A 24477-nucleotide genomic window follows, 5' to 3' on the forward strand; every position below is an offset into this window, starting at 1 on the left:
GAGGAGCGGGGGGGGGGGGGGGGGGGAGGAGGGGAGGGGTGGTAGGACTGCTGAGGACCTTGGTGCAGGCCTATGAAGACCCAAGGGACAGAAGACTGAAAGCCAGCCTACACTCTGTCACCAAGGCATGTCAGCCTTCAGGAAGGGCTGATGGGAAAGTCTTCTGACAAAGACACCTAATGGCCTCACCTTGAATAGTAGAGCTGCAGGTAGAGCTTCGTGTGTTGGTGTATTTATTATCTGCATACCCTCACGGCTCCACGAGAGCAGCAGGTGTTCTGTCTCCATCTGGCACGGACAGCAATACTGACACATAGGAGGTCCAGTAACACATGTTCCACAAATGAATGGGATACAGAGTTAAGGGAAATGTTGCCTGTGTTTTGTCTTTATTCTATTTCCAAAGAAAGAGACTTAAACCTGTTTATCGATTGACACCAAGGACCCAGAAGGAAGAAAGAAGTTGAAGGCAGAGTTGAGAGAGAAAATCATTGATGAAATAAGACACTAGAGAATAGAGTAAGAAAATCAATCAAAATAACAGCCAGAGGCAAAAAAAAAAAAAAAAGAAAAAAAACTTTATCTGAATTACCTTTGAGAAATTCAGTCATTTGTGCATTCAGTGGTTAGCCCATGGCTTTATCCTGAATCCTACTGGGGATGGGGAACTTTGGGGAAGGGAAGGATGGATACATAAGAACATGTAAGAGAGACTCCCTCCCAGCTGTTCAAAATGATGACGTCTGGTTAAGAAATTTCTCATGGAAAAGATAACTGACAATGAAACACAGCAAGGGGGTTCCCAAGTGTCTGAGCAACAAGGAAAGATTTGGAAGCAGAATGAGCTGGGGGAAAAACCTGGAAGCATTTGGTAAATCACTGCAGAGGAGTGACCTTGAAGAGGGGATAGGGAAAAGAAAAGTGAAGTCGCTCAGTCGTGTCCGACTCTTTGCGACCCCATGGCCTGTAGCCTACCAGGCTTCTCCTTCCATGGGATTCTCCAGGCAAGAATACTGGAGTGGGTTACCATTTCCTTCTCCAGGGGATCTTCCTGACCCAGGGGTTGAACCTGGGTCTGCCACATTGGAGGCAGACGCTTTATCCTCTGAGCCCCCAGGGAAGCCCTAGGGGAATGTCAAGAAGGCACTCAGGCATGGCTCCCTGGCCGTGGCTGGTGGGCGGCTTCCAGGCAGGGCTCAGTGTTGGCTCAAGACCTGGGACAGCTCCATTTATTTTCCGGTTGGCCAGGATCCATGCCAACGGGCCAGCAGGAAGCAGTAAAAATCCAGACCTCTCTCAGAGAAGGACACATCCCTAATAGTTACTGTGTCTGGGAGAAGGAAGCTTGGCTGAGGTTGAGTGAATTCAGTAATGAGGCAAGGAACAACTGAAGGAAAGGGATGGGAATGAAATATCGACACTGTTTTCAGAGGTCAAAGTGTATAATACAACAGTATTAATCCTGTTAATGAAAAGATAATCTGTCATAAAAACATTACATATTTTCCAAATAGTTGGTAGTTTAATCAGAAAGATGGTATAAAATTTGTCATTTGTCTCTAGCCGTAATTTGTTTGCCAACTCTTTGCTTCTTCTTCATATAAGAAACTCTTCTATTTAAGAAAAAAAAAAGGAAAATGTAATCATGGTTTAAAAAAAAACTCAAATCAAAGGCAAAATCACACATACATACACACACACATTCCACTATGCAAAGTTATCCAAAGGAGTAGAAAGTACAACTTGCCTCCATATAGTTGTTCAATTAAGTTCCCAAAAATAAATAGGAGAGTGAATGTTCAGAAACCTACAACATGAGGAGCACAGTCTGTAGCTGCTGCTGCTGCTAAGTCACTTCAGTCATGTCTGACTCTGTGCGACCCCAGAGATGGCAGCCCACCAGGCTCTGCCGTCCCTGGGATTCTCCAGGCAAGAACACTGGAGTGGGTTGCCATTTCCTTCTCCAGTGCATGAAAGTGAAAAGTGAAAGCGAAGTCGCTCAGTCATGACCAATTCTTCACGACCCCATGAACTGCAGCCTAACAGGCTCCTCCATCCATGGGATTTTCCAGGCAAGAGTACTGGAGTGGGTTGCCATTGCCTTGCTGAGTCTGTAGCTGGCCATGTTCTAGTAAAGAATCTCTCCCAAGTCATCCATGGTAGGTGTGCTCCACCAATTTTCTTAGGTGATTTGAGAATTGTCACCTTTTCCTTCCTTTTTGCCTGACTTGGATTTCATTGCCTTGTCTTGGTTATCCTGTTGCTTTTTTCAAACTGGCACAGTTGTTTCTGAGAATACATAAACTGCTGTCCCTTGCCAACTGTGCCCTTTTATTGCATGGAGCAGACACAGGCCAGGGAATGCCATCTGTACACATATGCACACACAGACTCCCTCCTGGGTATATCCACCCCATTCCTTTTCTTCTGAGACTTGAGCATTTGTCTGGAGATCTCCTCTTTTGGTTAATCCTGTAATTCCTCCAGCAGAACGATACAAGATGTCCACCCACAGACATGGCACCAGGCAGACAAAACAGTTAATGCATTTTAGCTCATGTCTGGCATTCAATCAAGACAATGGAGCTGCCAGCCGCTCTGAAATGTCAACTAGAATACATTTTACACTGCCAGGGAGAGAGAGATAGTGGCCCAGGGAAAAACTGTAGCCTTGTGGTGATAACTTGCAGCCAGAGGCTCTGATGCTCACATGTTTCGTTTTTTCCAAATCATACTGTTTGGGAGTGAATTTCTGGTGGCTGCTCATTCATTTACTATCACACAATAATGAGGAAGATTCAGTCTGTTGACTCTGGGCTGATCCAATCTGACAGCAAATAAGAAAGAGAGATTGGGCTTGTCTTGGCTACTTGCTCCTTGTTTTTCCTTAAATTGTATCACATGCAAGAATTATTCCAAAGTGGAAAAGCATACTGACTCTGGCTATGATATTGGAAACTATGGTCGCGCGGGTGGCCCTTAAATGTGCATGGCTTTCTCTGTCTGCATGCTGCCTACTTGCACAGCAACCCTACCAGTGAGAACAAGAAGAGGTCTTGCAGCCCCCCGTGGCTTCATCTTCTCAGGGAACCCACCTTCCTTCCACCATTTTGTTCCTGGTCTTTTGGCCTCAGGGGAATTTTACACTCACCATCTTTACAGGAAGGATCTCCTTATCTGGTTTCGGTTTATGCATGACCAAGCCAGTGTATCCCTGCTGTCAGAGAACATGTACTGACCCAGAAGCAGTCCCCCAAAATGCCAATGCTCAAATGGGCACCCCCTACCCTCAGCTTTCACTGAATTCCTGCAAACTCACAAGTGCTGCTGGCCCAGTACTGGCCACTCTGTTCACGCCCTCTCTGCTCTTCTCTCATCTCCCAGGAATTTCAGATAGTCTGGTCCTGGGTGAAGCTGCTGTGGGAGGCTGCCTCTAGCTCTCAGTCACATTCCTGTCACCCTTGGGCCCATTCCTCTCTAGCCTTCCTTGACAATCCACACTTACACACACACACAGAGACACAATTTCAATCTACTGTAATTTTACAATGATCTCAGAAGAGAAGGAAATAGCAACCTACTCCAGTATTCTTGCCTGGAGAATCCCACAGACAGAGGAGCCTGGCGGGCTACAGTCCATGGGGTCTCAAGAATTGGCTATGACTTAGTGACTAAGCCACCACCGCAGAACAGAAGCCAGTAATGCTCAGAGCACTTACTCCATGCCGTGCCAGCTGCTTTGGAGACATCACCTTCCATCCTCACAATCATCCTAAGAAATAGCTGCTGCTGTCATTCTCAGCCCCATTTTATAGATGTGGAAACTGATGCTTAACAAGGATAGGCAGATGCCATATGCCGCTATGCACTGAAAGCATTCAGCGTTACTTCTGCCTCTCCTCAAATGACCAGTAAAACTATTCTTAATATTTCTGGCTCCATCAAAATGCATGTCCACATTTTATAAGAAACTGAATCCAGGTGAAGAAGATGAATAATAAGGAAGTGGTACATGAATGTATATACATCTGGGTATGTGTGTTTTGTCTAAAATGTCAGAGACAGATATTGAAAGATATGTAAAAACATTTAAATTTTTATGATTTTAAAAGTAGCACTAGTACTTTATGAAGTACTTTATAGAAAGACAAAATGGAAAATCATATATAACTTCACTGCCATAAAACTACCAATGATGGCATTTTGCACTTATTTTTAGACTGTAGTGAAACATGGCTGTTTACAATTCTGTTTAAGTAGTAATCATATGGTCTTTACAAATTTGTAAATTTTTTTTCACTTAACCCCATTATATTGTAGGCATTTTATATTTTATTATATAATCTTTAGGACCATCACTTTTAATAGCTACAATATTTCATTGAGCAGGTACCATAATTCATCTCATTACTGATAGTTTGGGAGATACTGATTTTTTTCTATTATAAGTTTTGCTGTAATGATATTTGTGTATATCTTATATAAAAGCAGATATGACAAAATTCACAGCAATTTTTCTGTCTGTACTGGAACTACAAATGTATTGAGTATTTTACATTTGCAGACATTTCTCAGATGGCTGCCAATAGGTGGCGCCAGCAACATCCACCTTTGCAAGAGCCTGTGGGTGGTAAGAGCAGAATGTACCAGTAAGAGTTTTTATTTTGTGTTTAGTTGTTTTATTAGTAAGAAATGTCGCTATGAAGTACCTTAAGTTTATCAGTGAGAAATTACTCAACTTAGCCTGGATATGAGAAAACTGAGAGCAGGGAAGGATGATAATATAACGTTACCAAGTAAAAGGGGAAGAGTTGGGGGAGGTGGAGGTGGAGAGGGGTGGCCACAGGTGGAGGCAGGTTTCTGCCGAGTAAGGGGAACTTCTGCAGCGCGACGCGGAGAGATTCCATCTGAAGGCTGCGATCTGGAACAGGGTGGAAGGGTGGACAGGCCCCTAGCAGGGACTCAAAGCGAATTCAAGTCACCCTGCAAGCCTAGACTGGATGTTCTATAAAATCTCTTCCCACCCTGAGATATGGTCACTCTAGAAGTTACACAAAATGAGTTTTTCCTTTTGTAATATAGAAAAGAATCAATTACCATAATTTTGAACAGTTTACAGTGACAAGGCAAGTTCTTTTATAATAGAGTGCATTTATTCAGTAAGTCTGTATCATGCATCTAGCATGATTCGGGCATTATTTTAGATGCTAGGAATGCGAGAGTGAGCAAAACAGAAAAAAAACTTAAAAACCAGCCTTCGTAGTGCTTACAGATACCTGATGCAGTCTTCAAAAATGGTTTTATGTGTCTGTGTGTGTTGTTGTTGTTAAGATTTTCTTTTTTTGATGTGGACTATTTTTATGATTAGGGTTTTTGGTCACAAGACAGCTCTCAGCTCCCTGACCAACGATGGAACTCACACACTGCACTGGAAAGTGAAGTCATATCACTGGACCACCAGGGAGGTCTCTGTGTGATTTTTCTCATTTGACCCCAGAATGACAGCATGAGGAGAATCGAGCAGGGATTCTCTCCATTGTGCATGAGGAGGTAAAGTCTTAGAGGGGCCAGTGACTGGCCCAGGAGCACAACCTGAGTTGTGGGGAGGGAGGAAAACAAAGCCCCAAGAACCACTGTCCCAGTGCTCTATGCAAGCTGCGTCCTGACCCATGGGCCTGGATTTCTACTGTTCCAACTCAGACTACCCAAATGGGCAACACGTCCTGAATTCCCTGAAAATGACTGCATTTTTAACATAGGAAAGAGGTTAAGCCTCAGAAGAAGTCTCATTACAAGCCTAAGATATTTCAGTTTCTAAGCTATGAGGTTCTCAAAGGCTGACATTGTATTTCATCCATGTTTTAAAACTTCATGCCTGGCACATTGTGCATGCTTTATCAGCGTTTGTCTGTGAAGAACCATAACTCATCAATATCAGATGCTGTTCTAACATTGTGTTTTTCAAGTATGCTGTTCTTGTGAAATTATGTAACTCAGAAATGGAAAGTTACATCATTTCGTATGACTTTGAAGAAACTGGAAGGGTAAGATAGGGATCTGGGTATCAGAAATGCTTGGTACAACAGACATGCTGGTCCATGGATCAAACTGATGTCTGGATGAAGCAAGGGTCTGACCTTATCTCCATCTTCAAGCATTAACTATTTTGAGAATTGCATGATTATTTTCTCAGTGAGTCCAGTGTGTTCTGGTTAATGAAATACTGGCTTTTCACTTTCCAGTAGTTCAACTAAGTTCTTCATTGTTATCACTGGATTACCTAGAAGTAGAGTCCAGGTTGGGATAAGTTAGGACATCACAGGCATTCTGTGTCCTTGGAAATGAAGAAAAGTAAGCACATCTTTCCATGGCAGGTTTCTAGAAGGTCTCTGTTTAGAGGGAGAAGTTAGTGAAAAGATGGCAGCAAGCTCCCTTTTCAAGTCCTCATCACCTGAGAAAAAAGCCACATTAGAGCTAGTGTAGCAAAGGATATATATATATTTACACCTACAAATGTGAAAGTTGGATGAAGGCTGAGCAGGGAAGAATTGATGCTTTCAAACTGTGGTGCTGGAGAAGACTCTTGAGAATACCTTGGAGAGCAGGGAGATCAAACCAGTCAATCTAAAGGAAATCAACACTGAATATTCATTGGAAGGACTGATGCTGAAGCTGAAGCTTCAGTACTTTGGCCACCTGATGCGAAATACTGACTCATTTGAAAAGACCTCGATGCTGGGAAAGATTGAGGTGAATGGGGTGACAGAGCATGAGATGGTTGGATGCCATCATCAACTCGAAGGACAGGGCTTTGAGCAAACTCCAGGAGATAGTGAAGGAGAGAGAAGCCTGGTGGGCTGCAGTCCATGGGGTCACAAAGAGTCAGACATGATCGAGCTACAGAACAACAACTGTGTATACACTTGTATACATATGTATCTATGCATACATGTAGAAGCATAAATATATCATATATTTATAAATAGAAATATTATGCCTAATTTGCCTAAGTGTTAGTCACTCAGTCATTTTCAACTCTTTGCGACCCCATGGTCTTTAGCTTATTAGGTTCCTCTGTCCATGGGGTTTCCCAGGCAAGAATACTGGAATGGGTTGCCATTTCCTTCTCTAGGTGATCTTCCTGACCCAGGAATCAAACCTGGGTCTACCTCACTGCAGGCAGATTCTTTACTGTCTGAGACACCAGGGAAGACCAGAAATACTATAGTGGTGGCCAAAAAGTTCATTTGGCTTTTCCTGTTACATCATATGGAAAAACATGAACCAACATTTTGGTCAACCCAATTTATTTCTATACTATACATAACATACTGTATAGAATATATGAGAAAAAAGGAAAGGAAAGGATGTCAGGTGAAAACAATGTAAAACATACATCTATCTAGGTAGATGGGATAACCTGCAAAAGCTCAATCCCGAAGACCGTTCTAAATTCAGTGTTTGTGTTCTGGCAAAAAAAAAAAAAAAGGCAGATCGAGAGAGTAGCATTGAAACATATATATTACTATATGTAAAATTAAATAGCCAGTGGAAATTTGCTGTATGATGCAGGAGCTCAAATTTGGTGCCCTGTGACAACCTAGAGGGGTCAGATGGGGTGGGAGGTGAGAGGGAGGTTCAAGAGGGAGGAGACATAGGTATACTATGGCTAATTCATGTTGTAATATGGCAGAAACCAACACAATATTGTAAAGCAAGTATCCTCCCATTAATAATAAATTTAAAAAGAAGGACAAACAAAAAAATAGCTTTATTGATTTGCCAGGCAAAGGAGGACACAGCTGGCTCATACCTTTCAAAACTGTGTCTCAACCCAGGAGAATTAAAAAAATAAATAAATAAATTTGGTGTCTGTGCCCTGTCAAAATATTGATTTGGGGGAAAAAAATTTCATTTGGGTTTTTATGTTACATCTTATAGAGAAACCAGAAGAAACTTTTTGGCTAATCCAATAATTGTTCACCCTTGTTCACTTGAGAAAAAAATGTTAAAGACCAATGAAAGGAAAGAAGTTGTTTGGTGGATTCCAAGCAGTTAAGGTAGAGAAGGCAATGGCAACCCACTCTAGCACTCTTGCCTGGAAAGTCCCATGGGTGGAGGAGCCTTGTAGCTGCAGTCCATGGGGTCATGAAGAGTTGGACACAGCTGAATGACTTCACTTTCACTTTTCATTTTCATGCATTGGAGAAGGAAATGGCAACCCACTCCAGTGTTCTTGCTTGGAGAATCCCAGGATGGGGAGCCTGGTGGGCTGCCGTCTCTGGGATTGCAGAGAGTCAGACATGACTGAAGCGACTTAGCAGCAGCAGCAAGCAGTTAAGGAGAGATGATGTAGCCGGTGGTGAGGAGGCAGGGTTAGAGTTAGAGAGACCTAGGGTAGAATCTCTGATCTGCCACTCACTTGTTCTGTTCCTCAGTTATCTCATCTGCAAAGTAAAGATAAACACTGTCTTCAGAATTGTTGGGACTAGAACAAGGTCACTTATGTGAAGGGTTTAAGATGCCGTCTGTCATAGTAAATACTCAGCAGAACAGCAGTGGCTTGGTTATGCATGATGTTGGCAGTAATCACAGGGCCATAGGCTCAGCCTTGCAGAGAAAAGACAAGATATTTTGAGTCTGGACTTTTGAGTCCAAAAGTAAACAATTTTTTGCTCTGGGCAAATCAATGAATCTGTTTATACTCCTATTGGTAACAAGGCATCAGCCAGGCAATCCTCACAAGTAGCAAATAATTTTATTTCAATTCCAGAGTCACATGAAAAGTGGAATCAAGGATGGCCTACTTCAAAGCAGCAGTCATGCACAGAGGTGAGAATTGGACCTTAAAGAAGGCTGAGTGCCAAAGAACTGGTGCTTTCGAACTGTGGTTCCAGAGAAGACTCTTGAGAGTTCCTTGGACAGTGAGGAAATCAAACCAGTCAATCCTAAAATAAATCAACCCTGAATATTCATTGGAAGGACTGGTACTGAAGCTGAAACTCCAATACTTTGGCCACCTGATGTGAACAGCCAACTCATTGGAAAAGACCCTGATTCTGGGAAAGATTGAGGGCAGAAGGAGAAGGGGATGACAGAGGATGAGATGGCTGGATGGTATTACTGACTCAATAGACATGAGTTTGAACAAACTTGGAGAGATAGTGATGGAGAGGGAAGCCTGGTGTGCTGCAGTCCATGAGGTCACAAAGAGTTGGACATAGTCAAGTGACTGAACAACAACTTCAAAGCAGACTCACCAGAAAAGTGAACCCTCCGACACTGTTGGTTGGAGTATAAGTTTGGACAACCTCCAAATGGCAACCCACTCCAGTGTTCTTGCCTGGAGAATCCCAGGGACGGGGGAGCCTAGTGGGCTGCCGTCTTTGGGGTTGCGCAGAGTCAGACATGACTGAAGTGACTTAGCAGCAGCATGGAGCACAGAAAGGAGGTTCCTTAAAAAAACTAAAAATAGAATTGCTGTATGAGCCAGCAGCCCCACTCCTGAGCATATATCCAGGGAAAACTCTAATCTGAAAAGATGCTTGAAGCCCAATGTTCACAGCAGCACTATTTACAGCTGTTTACAAGCTAAGATATGGAAGCAACCTAAGTGTCCTTCGAGAGGTGACTGGATCAAGAAGACGTGATATATACATATGATGAAATATTGGTCAGTCATAGAAAGAATGAAATAATGCCATTTGTAGCAATATAGATGGAGTTAGAGATTATCATACTAAATTAAGCAAATTAGACAAAGACAAATATCACTGATATCACTTATATGTGGAATCTAAAAAATGGTACAAATGAACTTATTTACAAAGCGGAAATAGACTCACAGATATGGAAAACAAACTTATAGTTACCAAAGGGGAACATTGGAGTTAGGAAGGGATAAATTAGGAGTTCTGGATTAAAATATACACATAACTATACATAAAACAGATAATCAGCAAGGACCTACTGTAGAGCACAGGGAAATAATGTCTTGTTATAATCTATATTTTTTCCACCATGTATATATGTGTGTGCATGTATATATACATCTGAACCACTTTGCTGTACACCAGAAACTAACACAACATCGTAAATCAACTATACCTCAAAAAAACAACTGCAAAAATATTCACCCCAAGATCTGAGTGGGTTTTACTTCCGATAGACTTTCTATGAAACTAGAATGTCTCCCAGGGAGACGATGAAGCTGCTCGCTCTAGTTTGTGTCCATGCTGTGGTTTTCTTCTGTGCCCAACAATATTTTCTGGAGCTGGGTTGCTTCCTTTTTACAAGATGTGATGGTGACTTGGGGAACTCAAATTCTGCATGCATGCAGAACATAATTAAGGGGAAAAAGTTCCCAGGCAGAAGTGTTCTCAACTCAAATAGAAAATAATTAGAAGTTTGTTTTTTAATATCTGCTGTTTTGGGAGATCTTGTCCCATGGCTCTTTCCTTTGCTGAAAAGAATGGACTCTGTGACATCTACTCTCAGCATGGATTCCCCAGAAAAGTGTTCCCTCAGGCTTTCCAAGGGAAAGGCACTTTCCAAGGCTTTCCACTTTATCTCTAGGGGGATATGATTAAACAGCAGGTCTGCAACTCACTTTCCTCATTATGGGGACAGAGATACCTGCAGAAAACAAAGAAGGTAGCTTGGTCTAATCTCCCTATAAAGATGCTAATGACAGCTCTCCTGCCAAGTAAAGTAATTACATTGCTGGCAGAAGAGTCCTTCTCTAAGGAAAGGTTTATCCATGGGTACCAGGTGATCAAGCCTGGGCTTTGTAATGCTCTGGGGCAGAGTTCTCTGTCACAGGCATGTAAGCTCTGTAACCAACTGAGTATGAAAAGGCGAGGTTTCAAGACTAAAATGGCCCTCTTCTGTACATGATCTGACCTGATATATCCCTCAGACATGTCCAGAATTCCCCTGAGCTACAGTGAATCCAGGACTTCATGAAATGTCCTGAAGACCTGTGTTGATAGCCCTAGGCTGGTCCCTGATTACCCTGTGCTTCTTGATCTGTTATCTCCTTGAAATTATCAGGAATGCTTGGCTCTGGGTGTGTGCATGTGTACTAAGTGACTTTAGTTGTGTCCGACTCTGTAACGCCATGGACTGTAGCCTGCCATGCTCCTCTCTCCATGGGGATTCTCCAGGCAAGAATACTGGAGTGGGTTGCCTTTTACTTCTCCACGGGGTCTTCCCGACCCAGGGATCAAATCCACACCTCTTATGTCTCCTGCATTGGCAGGCAGGTTCTTTACCATTAGCGCCACCTGGGAAGCCCCTAGGTAAGATCTCTGATTCCTGTGAATCTGATTAGACAGTCCCATCTTGTGATCAGTCAGGATGCCAGTAAAGGACAAAAGGAGTTTGTTCAAGCTTCATGTATCAGGCGTCAGTCGGCAAGGTGAGCTTCATGCCTCTTGGGAGGGTCCATAAACCCAAGGCAGGTGCCCTTTGAGATCTGCCAGATGTAAAGACTTGGTACTTAGTCTGCCAAGATAATCTAGATGAGCATCAAGAGGAGAAATGGATGGAATTTAGGAGCCTAGGTGGCGATGTCATTCCCGTCATACAGATTTCCCTCAAATTTGAGATAAATGGCGTTTATTATAAACTACTCTTTGAATCTGAATTCAGCTAAACTCATAACATCAAGCAGGACAGTGATACCAAACAGTGTCAGATCCAGCCAGATGGATGGAACGTTTAAATGAAAGCAGTCAGTCAAGCAAGACAACCATGTCAAGTGGGAGCTTGGGTATTTTCCAGCTAGCACGTAGATCAGAGGGTCCCTGGGCACACATCCCTTTATCCCACCTCCAGCTCCGCCTCTTACAGACCCCATCACTTGAGTCTATAGAGTCTACCTTTGTCCTTGGACTCCCAATTATTTTAATTTTCTACCCATTTCCTCTTTCATTTTTATTCCTTTGGGATCAGCTTTGGTAAGGTATCTGCCTTATGAGAAAAAAACAGGACTTTTCCGGTCATCCAGTGGCTAAGACTCTGTGCTTCCAGTACAGAGAGCATGGGTTCGATTCTTGGTCTGGACACAATCACACATGACACACAGTGAGGCCAAATAAATGAACAGAAAGAACTAAAGTCACACAGCACTTTTTTCCTCATGATGGTAGGAAAATTAGTTCCTTTAATCTTCTGGAGAGGGCTCTGCTTTAGGACTCAAATGAATCTGTGAGCAGTATGTTGCCTGATTCAATGCAGATTATAGATGTACCTATAGTTCTTTAGTCACCAGAAACAGTTATCTGTAGAGGGTGGATGGCACACTGAGCTGTCAGGTCCCTCCCGGGACCAGGTGAAATCATTTAACTCAAAGATCAAACAAAAGGAGTAAGCTCTGTCTTGTCTGATTGGCAATTACATTGTTTGAAAACCAGTCCTTCCCTCCAGCTTCTGAGGAAAACTCAGGGCTTGCACTGCTGATTAGAGAGCAAGAGTTTTTTTGCCAAACTCTAATGGATATTCCCCCAGATTTTGAAAGCAGAGTGAACACTGAATCATCAAAGAGCAATCAACTGTGGGCTCCATTTCAGATGTCTCTTTGGGCAGGAGAGGTTTAGCTCTATGCCAGATGCTAGATTTAAATCAATAACTCATCTTCCCTATATCCCAAGTAGATACACTGGATGTTTGTATTTTCTAAGGAAATACAGAATATTTGAAACAGAATAGGAGGCCTCGGACTCTAAGATACACAGAAACATCCTTGTCTTCTTTCTCTCAAAGACAACTGCTTATTTATATTGAACATTTAGGTATCATTTACTGTTATCCAGACTTTATAAGGGCTTCCCTGGTAAAGAATCTGCCTGCAATGCAGGAGACTCTGGTTCAATTCCTGAGTCAGGAAGATCCCCTGGAGAAGCGATAGGCCACCCACTCCAGTATTCTTGGGCTTCCCTGGTGGCTCAGATGGTAAAGAATCTGCCTGCAATGTGGGAGACCTGGGTTCGATCCCTGGGTTGGGAAGATCCACTGGAGGAGGGTATGGCAACCCACTCCAGTATTCTTGCCTGAAGCATCCCATGAACAGAGGAGCCTGGCAGGCTACAGTTCATGGAGTCACAAAGAATCAGACATGACTGAGCAGGCATGCACACACACACAGACATACCAAAAGACAAAAATTCATCTCACTTTCGATGAGTACCAGGGCTAGACACTATGGTGTTACAAATCAAAATGAACATTATTAACTACTTTTCCATTCCTGGCTCTATACTAGGTTCTGAGAATATGTTAGTGAACAAGATAAATTCTGCCCCTGCTTCACAGAACACATAGGTTTTGGAGAAGGCTGCAGAAAGAATTCTAGGTGAAGTACAAATGACAAACCTTCTGAATCATCCTTCTAGGTTTGATTTTGTCCAATGCTGAGATTCCCTGATTTGGCAGTCATAATCTCAGGAGTTGCTTCTTGAATCTAGCAGTTCTTCATTTTAGAACTTCTGGAAGATACATGATAATGGGTGCTAAGTAACTTAGTGGTTATCTATGGAGTTGACATTGCTGGGTAGGGGGAGAGATCCAGTGGTTACACAGGCAGTGCCATGGTGGGGGTGCACTGGTGAGGGTCTCCTTATGGATGGATTCTGTTCCAAAGGGGCTAGAGAGGGAAAGTCAGTCCTAGTCAGAGCAGACTGAGTGGGGGAGCATACTCTCCCTTAGAAGTCAACTGATGACGATTTAGAACACCCACTCTGCTATTGGAACAAATTAAGAAAAATGTTTTTTTAAGGACAGAGGCTTTCTGAGCAAAAGGCAGAAATGAGTTCAGGACAGTGAGATCAAGAACCACATGGACACACACATGAATCCAGGCTGTCTTGCAACCAAGATAACTCTGAAGAATGAGTAGTAGCAACTGGCACTAAGACCCATTTTAGACTACAAGACTGTGTATTTAAGTACACAGTAGACTGTATGACTTAAGTGTAATGAACATTATATTTTCTTAGAGTGGATGATTACTTCTTGCTGTAGTGTTCATAAATTTCTATCTATGTTCCTGGAGAACATAGACCCTTCCTAAGAGGAATGTAACAAACTAGATAAGCAGAACTCCGAAGAGACAGATAAGCCTCTTCTCCACCAGAGTTGTGGTTTCTGTTCTCAGCTTCATCCAGCTGCAAGTGGCTAGTGTTTGGATGGGGACCATCTCATCAAGCAAGCATCTTTCTCTTTCCCATAAGCTCCATTATTTCCTCTCAGAAGAGTACCTTGGCTCTAAGGAAAATGGTCAAGGCTGCAGACTTAACCCTTGCATACAGTTAGCATGTCATGTTTATACTCTCTAGACAAAGGCCCAGTACCTTTCGGAAGACTTCATTCAGTGAAGAGAAATTTACTGCCATGTGTCTAAGTATGTACAGTCAATGATGAATGTGCCAACCCGTGTGATAGGGCACCTCTAACTGAAGGATGTCTTCCTGGGGAGGATCTCAATGCCCTAAACAGTGTGGAAAGAAGCCCTTAGCTCACTGCAGACCGACGACTGTGTAACTCTGAATAAGGAAAAGCTTTGGGGGCCTCTGTGTTCAGTAGCCCTGGCAGGCTTTCAAAATTTGGATAAACAAGTTCCAGGGCAGCGTGGGACAATAACAGGAGTTTAAGAAAGGAGATGGGAAGAGGGATCTGAGTGGTGCCCTGCAGTAACCACAGAGTAATAGCCAGAGTCGTGTGCCAAGAACAGCGTTCTGAAATGACCCCTCAGGAGAGCAAAGTAAGGCTGATCAAACCCAACATGAAAGGACAATGAAATGTACAAACTACAAGAAAGAATCACCAAGGAAAGAAAACACCCAAGCTCCATGCTGATGAAGTTGGCAAATTTACTGTCCAAAGAGGCCAACTTTCCCCCACTCCCAGCACAACTCAGTTATCCATAATGACACCTAGTTAAATTGTTGTTGTTGTATAACTGGTCTGGGATTCAGAGTACCTATAGGCAATGTGTTGTGAAACACATATGTTAAGAGACCATGGAACCTTGAAAGAAAAGGCAATTAGGGGCTCAGAAATTGTTTCCATGTCATTTCTATTGAGAAGTGAGACCTGAAGAGAAGATGCTTAAAAACAAATTTAAAAAAAAAACAACCCTCCATTCTAGTGAACACATGAGGGCTTTAATTCATATTGTATAGAAAAACATACAGTTAAGGAAAAGATGCCCAATCAATGCTTCCTTTCCAATCCCACTGGATATAAAGATTTAAGAAGGAAAACCTAAAACCATGGAGTTAAATAGCCTGTGACTAGTTTAGAGTGTGGGAGTCAGAAGACCACTTGGCTTACAGATCCTCCCAATATAAAGGTTCCATCAAATTTCCCTTCATTCATAACATTGATATTTTGATATCCCAGCAGAAAAGTGTAGTTATGAGCTCATGCTTTTTTTTTTTTTTTTTTTACCAGCTAGAGCATTATCCATGTGTCTCTTTAGAACAGTGAGGCCCCTAGGACACAAAGAAAGGAAAAAACATTCAATCACGATTTTTGATGCTGTGATTTAAAGTGCTAGTACCTCCTTTGAGAGAGTTACAAAGATAGCAGGAAGCTGAGATTCCCAGGGCAGGTCAGCAGGCAGTAGAGGAAAGGCATTTTTATAGCAACAATAAAAGCTTGAGAAAACATTGTTTGAAGCTCTTCATCAGGCAATTTCTGGCTCCTTTCCTTACCAGGATGAACTTATTGGTCCCAAGCCATACACCATGCAACACACAAGTAATTCAAAGTATTTTCTTCTAGCCAGTTAGTAACTGTGTTTAACTCAATGAACAACAAGTGGCCCTAAAGTCTGGGGAGGTTCAAAGTCCACTGCCTCATGGAATGTATATCCTTATGTCCAGAAATACAGGAGCCTGGAAAACTACTTAAGTAGTATGAGAATGAGAGGGACAGAAACAAAATGGTAAATACGATACAACCCCTGCAATATAGAGACATTGTATAATAATTAGTATATGTCTAGCAGTATAAATGTGATTTAATTATTACACAGTGAAATGGGAAGATGGGCAAAAAAGGTGGGAAGAAAAATCCAATGATCTGTAATATATCTGAGTCAAAGGATATCATTTAAGGCTATCAAATGAATACAAATACAAGCACATATAAAGGTATAATATATTTTAAAAATTATTTTTTACCAAAATTAGGATATATAGGGGAAGGAGTTTAGTGGAAAACATGAAAATAAGCTTGTTTTAGAAGGAAATGGCAATGCACTCCAGTATTCTTGCCTGGAGAATCCCTTGGATAGAGGAGCCTGGTGGGCTACAGTCCATAGGGTTGCAAAGAGTTGGACACAGCACAGCACATTATTGCTCATAGTAAGGAAAAATAGATATTGTCTCTAAAGAAATAAAGGGTTAAGGGTAATACATATCTACAATTACACAAGTAACCACAAAACAAAACCACTAAACTTCCTAAATATCAGATAAATCATCCAGAATATAAAGATTACAGACTGAAATACTTTTTTTTAAAATACTTTTTTAGAAACTATAAAATGACATATATAAAAATCTAACAGAATTGAGACTACATGTCTTTTAAATCAATAAATATAAATGAATGAACATATCTATTAAAAGAAAAAGAATTGTAGGCAAGACTAAAAAGCAAAACGCAACTCCAAGCTGTGTGTAAAAGAATCACTTAAAACAAAGTAAGTCAGAAAGGTTTAAAATAAAAGTGGGGAAAGTTATACCAGGTATTTAGAAACCAAAAGAAAGCACGGACCCCAATTATAAAATCATAATAGATATAGTACCAGAAAAGGAACATTAATGAAACAATAAGAAGGCACTTAAAAATCCTGACTCCTTGTAATTAATGGTGACTCTGTAACAGCTATAAATATTTACTTGAGCATAAAATAACAGCAAAAATTTTCATAATTCAGAAACTATAGGAAATACAAGAAAGATTGGCAAAAATATATTTCTAATAGGAGTTTATCTCTCAGAAATAAATTGGCAAAAACCGAATAAGGATGTAGAATACCTAAATAACACAATTAATAAGAGATAATTAATAAAAATGCAATACCTAGAAAATAGAGAATAATCTCCTTTTCAAGCACCCATAGTATAGTCAACTAAAACTGACAAGACTAGTATACAAATAAAATCTCAATAAATTCTTTATGATAGTGAGTTTTGCCATCCAAGAAAATGAATGTCTTTCCATTTGTCCAAGTCCATTTTGTCCTTCATAAATATCCTCTCATTTACTTCACATAGGTCTTTGTTTAATTATTGATACACTTATCTCTTGATATTTTACCTTATTCATCACTATTGTTAATAGACTTATTCCATTATTATATTAACTGTATATATGGACATATAAATATATGTGTGTGTGAATATATATATACATTTATTAATATTAGTGTTATGCTATGCTCCTTTGGGCTTCCCTGGTAGCCCAGGTGGTAAAGAATCCACCTATAATGCAGGAGAACTGAGTTTGATTCCTAGGTCGGGAAGATCCTCAGGAGAAGGGAATGGCAACCCACTCCAATTTTCTTACCTGGAGAATCCCAAGGATAGTGGAACCTGGAGGGCTACAGTCCATGGGGTCGCAAAGAATTGGACATGACTGAACTATTAACATGCTCCTTTACTGAACTGTAAATTTTTCAGCTGATTTTTATTTCCAAACACCCAGTTCAGTTCAGTTCAGTTCAGGTGAGTAGCTCAGTCTTGTCCAACTCTTTGCGACCCCATGAATTGCAGCACGCCAGGCTTCACTTTCCATCACTAACTCCCGGAGTTCACCCAAACTCATGTCCATTGAGTCGGTGATGCCATCCAGCCATCTCATCCTCTGTCGTCCCCTTTTCTTCCTGCCCCCAATCCCTTCCAGCATCAGGGTCTTTTCCACTGAGTCAACTGTTCACACGAGGTGGCTAAAAACTTCAGTCAATTTCCCAGTAGCCCTGTAGTCCTGAGAAGGGTGGCTGGAAGGGGAATCTGGAAGTTCCTGCAAAAACTCAGAGCAGCTGATAGCCACTCATCTCCCTCCACTGCTGGAAGAGAACATGATATCTGCTTTCTTTCCACCTTCTAAAATCTTATAATACGCGTTTTATTCATACCACTCCAGTATTCTTGCCTGGAGAATCCCATGGACAGAGGAGTCTGGTGGGCTACAGTCCATAGGGTTGCAAAGAGTCAGGCACAACTGAAGCAACTTAGCATGCAATAACACAGCAAAATTACAATTGTATATATATACATATATATACATACATATATATATATTTATATTCCACTTCAAATAGAAATTGCACTTCAAAAAACTTATCCTCTACGTATATTTACACAGGTGAAATTTAAATAGCAAACACATGCATACAACCTAGCCGTCCATCAATGGGGAGTTGGTTTAAAAAATTATAGTATACTCATTCAATGGATTATTGTGTATCTTAGAAAAGAATGAAGAAAAACTTTGTGAACTACTTTAGAAATAGTTTCAAGACATTAAGTGACCAAATTAAAGTGCAGAACTTTATGAAGAGAAATCTAACCTTTGTTTTTTAAAAAAGGGAAAATCACATATTATTCCACTGGCTTTTATATGCTAAAAATCCTGGAAAGGCAAACAGGAAATTAACAACAGTGGTTATCTTTGGGAGAGAACAATAACAAATGGGCAGATGGAGGATAGGATGGGAAAGATATAATACTACTTGGGGATTTATGTTTGAATTATTTCAATGCTTTGCCTAGTCAAAAATAAACACATGAGTTTTAATGATGAAGTCTGGAGGAAGAAAAGAACTTGGCAGAAGTTCAGTGGAACCCTATAAAGGCAGTTATCTAAAGACTTGAGACTAAGCTCCATGAGGAGTGAGTCTGATTCAGCCTAGAAAAGGGATAACTGGGAGATGAAAGAGCAGAACTTCTGTGTACAAGATGGTTGCTGACCATTCGCCTTCTTTCCTGAAGACACGAATGGTTGAGCTTGAATATCCAAATCAGACTGTGAAAACAGGACTAGGTTATCAAAAGCATATACAGACTGAAGCCAACCAGCCTTGAGATACTGAGCTCTCAATTCACTTGTTTAAACACCCTGCACTGGCTTTTTGCTCAATTACTTTAGAACAGGGAGCAAAGCCCTTCATAATCTGCACCAGGATGCCTTTTAAACTGGGCCCCTGATAGACACCTACTTTCCTCTCTCTACAGGACTCTTGTCTGTGCACTTGTCTGATACACTCTCGCCTCTGGCCTGGTTTTAACTTCCTGTTTTTAAAACCTCTTGTGCATTTTCATGCCTCCATGCTTTTGCTGATGCTGACCTCACTTTTTGGAATATTCTACTTATCTTCCTAAAGGGACCCTACTCATTCTTGAGACTGAAGAAGTAATGCCTTTGTGAAGCCATTTGAAGCCCTCCCTAATTAGGGCATAATTCGCTGAGTCTTCCTATGTCTTCTCCAACTGAATGCCCATATCTCTGTTTTATTGTTCACTAAGCTACATGGTGATTAGTGGAATAGAAGTTTGGTGTCCTGTTAAAATTGGCAGATACCAGATATTATCTTTTTATCCTTAGAAACCAATATAGTGGCCCATAGTGAGCATAGTCCCTGGTCTTAAACCATGCTTACTATATGGAGAGAGGGGTATAAAAAATGTAATTGGGAATAAGAAAATTTAGGCACTATTCTGTGCTTATACATTTCAAACACTTTGATAGAATGATTACTAGTCTGCTCTCTTATGTTTACAACTTCAGGGACAAATTCCAAGGCAATCTGTAGGATGTACTAAACAGACTCTTGAGTACACCGGGATATATTCATTTCAAAAGATACGCAGTGGGTTTGCCACCAATGCAGTTGTACAATGGGGACTATAAATGTGCTCTTAAAGTGAAACGGCACCTGTTTCCTTCATACATGAAGAAAACGGTCCTTTAGGTATGTATTTTCTGAGACCATATGTATTTAAAACTTCCAAACTTAATGTTCCACTAATTTATTTCAGCATTTTAGTTCTCTTCCTTAAGGAGAAAAAGAAGAGAAGCCCACAAAAGCTTCTACCTGACGCTACCAACACCCACCTCTCCATATCTCCCATGACACAGTAAACAGAAATAGGACCTCTTCAAGAAGCTTGGCTTTAAAAATGGGTCTCTTACATGTCAGAAAAATACATTTTAATTTATCAAAATGTTTCAATCAGGAAATTCCATCTCAGGCTCATATTTTACATCCTAAGTCTTGTTCAAACATCTGACTCCCTATGAAATCATTTTATTTATCATAACTGAGTAAATTATTCATAATTATAATACATGATCGTATCATTTATGAGGAAATTGAATCAAACAGAAGCCGATGCCTTCTTTCAGTCCAATTTTATACTGACTCTACTCAAAAGACGTGGAAACAAACTCCTCTAAGGTCAGCTGAGTTGGTCTGGATGTCCCATTCCATCACTGGGATCAAGGGCAAGTACTCATCCTCATTAAACCTCTGTTTCCTCCCCTCATAAAAAAAGAAATAATATTTTTTAAAGAAATAATAATAACAACATACCTTAAAGCGTTTTGAATTAGAAATGGGTTGCACATAGGACCCAGCATATAATAAATGCTCAACAAGTTGTGCGCTTTTTTCCCTAAGTCACAGCCCCATCTGCTCACCAGCATTCCCCTTGCCTTCCTGTGGTTTCCTCAGTCTGGAGCACCTGTGCCCTCCCTCAGCCTTACCCTGATAGGCAGACTCATCTTGGTCCTTAAATATCGAGACCAGAGTCAACTCCCCTGAGAAAGCTTCCTGATTTCCTCCAACTTTTCTAGGCCAGTTAGTCATCCTTGAATGTTCTGCATACCTCTCTTGTTACCCTCACTATACTGCTATGTAATATTTACTTACTTATCTATCTCCCCCACATTAGTGTACATTCCTTGGAAAGAGAAACTGTGTCTTCATCTGTGATATCATAGTATCTTTATTTCTAAAAACACTAGTGTCTTTCCCATACCTGCATTTAGAAGGGAAATAAAAACAAAAGCTCTTAAAATGCTTTTATTCAGATGGCTGAAATGAAAGACACTCTAGGTGTTAATGATATTTTGATGAGGAACTCAAGGGGAGATTTCCTATTAAGGGTGTTAATTGCTCAGTTATGTCCAACTCTTTGCAACCCCATGGGTGGTAGCTTGCCAGGCTCCTTTGTCCATGGAATTCTCCAGGGAAGAATACTGGAGTGGGTAGTCATTCCCTTCTCTAGGGGATCTTCCTGACTCTGGGATTGAATGCAAGTCTCCTGCATTGCAGGTAGATTCTTTACCATCTGAGCCACCAGGGAAGCCCTATTATGGCAAATATTTAAAATTTTCTTAGTCCTGAGTTAGTCATTACTCTTCTCAAAAAATAAAATAGTGGTACTTATAAAAAATTAATCAAAAGAATCTTAGGTTTTGAATCTAAAGTCTACTCTGCCATATAAGTAAAACCAAATATACCTCTTCCAGAAGCAAATCAAATACAACATCAACAATATATGTTCAAAATGTTCCAAGTTCGCAATAATATCTCAACAAATCTATAGATGAATAAAGAATGAATAAGAGACCCTCTGTTTTAGGTGAAGTTAAAGTTGAGGGAAAAGGTTAAAAGGTTTCAATGATGAGTGTCTGTCAGAAGATTCTGTTTTTAATTCTCTGATGAACTGTGTTTAGAGTAGTGTTGGTTTCAGAACTGGGCTAGGAATATGTAAAAATCCTCAATATTTCCTTCAAATCCCTCTTTACACACAAATATTTCATCAAGATTAACTTAATTTCTTATATGTGGAATCTAAAAAGAAATGATACAAATGAATTTACTTACAAAACAGAAGGAGACTCACAGACTTAGAAAATGAACTCATGGTTGTCAGTGGGAAGGCACAGTTACAGACTTGGGGAAGGTCATGCACACACTGCTATATTTAAAATGGATAACCAACAAAAACCTATTGCATAGCGCATGGAACTCTGCTCAATGTTATGTGTCAGCCTGAATGGGAGGGGTGCTTGGGGGAGAATGGATACATGCATACGTATGGCTGAGTCCCTTCACTGTTCACCTGAAACTATCACAGTATTGTTAATCAGCTTAGTCGTGTCTGACTCTTTGCGACCCCATGAATTGCAGCATGCCAGGCCTCCCTGTGCATCACCAACTCCCAGAGTTCACCCCAAACCCCAATACAAACTGCTTTTGGTGTTAGAAAAAAAAGATTAACTTAATTAACAAAATTATTTTTCAAGATGGAAAACATCACTGTAGAAAGTGAAGCAATCATTTTTTGAAAGTTACATTCAAGCACTCAATTAGAATGAGAACAACACTTTGCTAATTAAGTTGGAGGCAATCTTACACTGGCTTCTCAGGTAGCTCAGAGGTAAAGAATACTCCTGCCAATGTAGAGAATGCAAGACATGCGGGTTTGATCCCTAGGTTGGGAAGATCCCCTGGAGTAGAAATGGCAATCCACTCCAATAGTCTTGCCTGAGACATTCCAAGGACACAGTCTGGTTATAGTCCTTGGGGTCTCATAGAGTCGGACACGACAAGCATGCACGCAAGTACAACCTTATACTAGCAGTCTGAAAGACTCAGGCTATTACTCTCTGCTTTTGGTGCAGGACAGTATATCCAGATTTTGTTATTGATGGAATCTGAAGAGGTACTCAACTTCAAAAGCCAAGAAACCAGGTTTCAAACCAAAAGTATGCACAAACCTACAATAACTCATATAGTTTTAAACACAAGCAGAGGGAAAAAAAGATTTTTTGTTTATAAGGACCCCCTCATTTTCTAAGGAAGAAGGAGTCTGGTAAGTGAAGGATTCCACCATAGGGAAGAGGTAAAATGGACTGAGCTCTGTAATATAAACCAGCTGCCCAAGCAGCGTCCTTTATAACATTCATTTCTCACCAATGCTCAAGGGAAGGGCATTTTATTGGAGAATGAGGACTCTCTAACTTCTCCTCCCAGAAAGCCATGGAGTGAGGACAATAGCTTTCCCTAGGACCCAGCCACATGTGTCTCACACAATTATTTTCGTCTTTTGGATGGATTCAAAACCCCAAGTGGAGCAGCTAATTTTATCACTGACAGAACTGAAAGAAAAAGATAAACTAACCCCAACCAACGTAGGGGTTAATATACATCCTGCTGTGATTTGCTCCTGGTAGCTGATCAAAAACAGTGATGTTACTTGGAATCAATAACAAACTTTAGAAATGTAGCTGAATGTTCCATGAAGTCACAGTCTCAGCTGGAATAGCTATGCTGACAGAGCTGTAAATATTTCCCTTCGAAGTCACAACAGTCCAATATAGAGCGTCTCTGTAGCAAGCCCTCCCTCCTGGCTGATGAAATCAGTCGCCATGGTAACAGGTGAACCCAGCAAGAGGCAGAAAATCACTTTCCATCCCCAGCACGATTCCTTCCCCTTTTACCAAATAACTCCAACACTGAGACAAAGTAACAAAAAGAAAAACCCCTAACTGTGAACACTCCAGAATTCATAGATACAGTCTCTTCCCTTGCTCCACTCAACCCATCTCCCCACACCACCCCATCAACTAATCCATACCAAAAAATACTTTTTTTTAAATTCAACTCTACCCTCACTACAACTCTCCCTTATCTTTGGATAGATTTGATAGCGTCAGTTCATAGTTCTTCCCAAATGTTCACAGGCAGCCAGGAGCCAGGACAGACCCAGGAATGGCTCCAGTTTCTAGTTCATCCACCCTTCAAGTCCAGTTACAAATACCTCCCCTATGAAGGTGCATGCATCCCCTTCCCTCCCAAATGACCTACTTTCCCAAGGTCCTCATTTCATCTCAAGGTGGGGCCACTTTCCTCCAGGCCCAGACTTTTCATGCTGGTCCCAGACTTGTCACTTCTGGTCTTCAGGCCCCACCAGCTGCTACATTCTTCAGGTACTTCTTTGCTGTTTTGCTGGACTTCATCCCTTCCTCCACCCTCCCCAGCAACTGCCCAAAAGTGGAAACTTCACTGACTTACATTTCCCGTGCTAACCACTCCCTTGGCCTCAGCTTCTTTCCCTCTGATCTGCTTCCTAACCCTTGTATTGTAATGTTAGAAGTCCAAAAACACTTTTCTCAGCTGCAAAAAACCAGAGACATCCTTGAAGAGCCAGACCTGCCCTTGTTGAGGAAATGATCCGAATCAGAATCTGCTGCTGCTTTTGGTTAGGAAGGGCCTGAAAGTGGGTGGGACTGCTGTGGGTAAGGTGAGGGGAAGAGTTTGTTACTCAGAGGAGGAAGGATGGGGATGCCAGCGAGATGACAGAGGCTTTGCACCCTAGGGCTCCCAAAACTTTAGGGAATGATCAAAGTTACAAAACGCTTGGTGAAAGTAGATTTTGGTTTTGTTTATTTTGT

The 24477-nt window shown here is 41.2% G+C and overlaps 1 protein-coding gene across 1 annotated transcript in view; it reads right to left on the reverse strand.

The window, feature by feature from the left end:
• MRAP2 (melanocortin 2 receptor accessory protein 2) overlaps nucleotides 1-24068 on the reverse strand; it is an 82592-nt gene extending 58524 nt beyond the window's left edge. The window contains exon 1 of the mRNA XM_060419238.1: nucleotides 23887-24068. The gene's annotated coding sequence lies outside the window, so the exon portion shown is untranslated. The remainder of the gene's footprint in view (nucleotides 1-23886) is intronic.
• Between the last annotated feature and the right edge of the window lie 409 nt (nucleotides 24069-24477).

This window comes from Ovis aries, chromosome 8 (assembly GCF_016772045.2).
Source record: "Ovis aries strain OAR_USU_Benz2616 breed Rambouillet chromosome 8, ARS-UI_Ramb_v3.0, whole genome shotgun sequence".
Classification (NCBI taxonomy): Eukaryota; Metazoa; Chordata; class Mammalia; order Artiodactyla; family Bovidae; genus Ovis; species Ovis aries.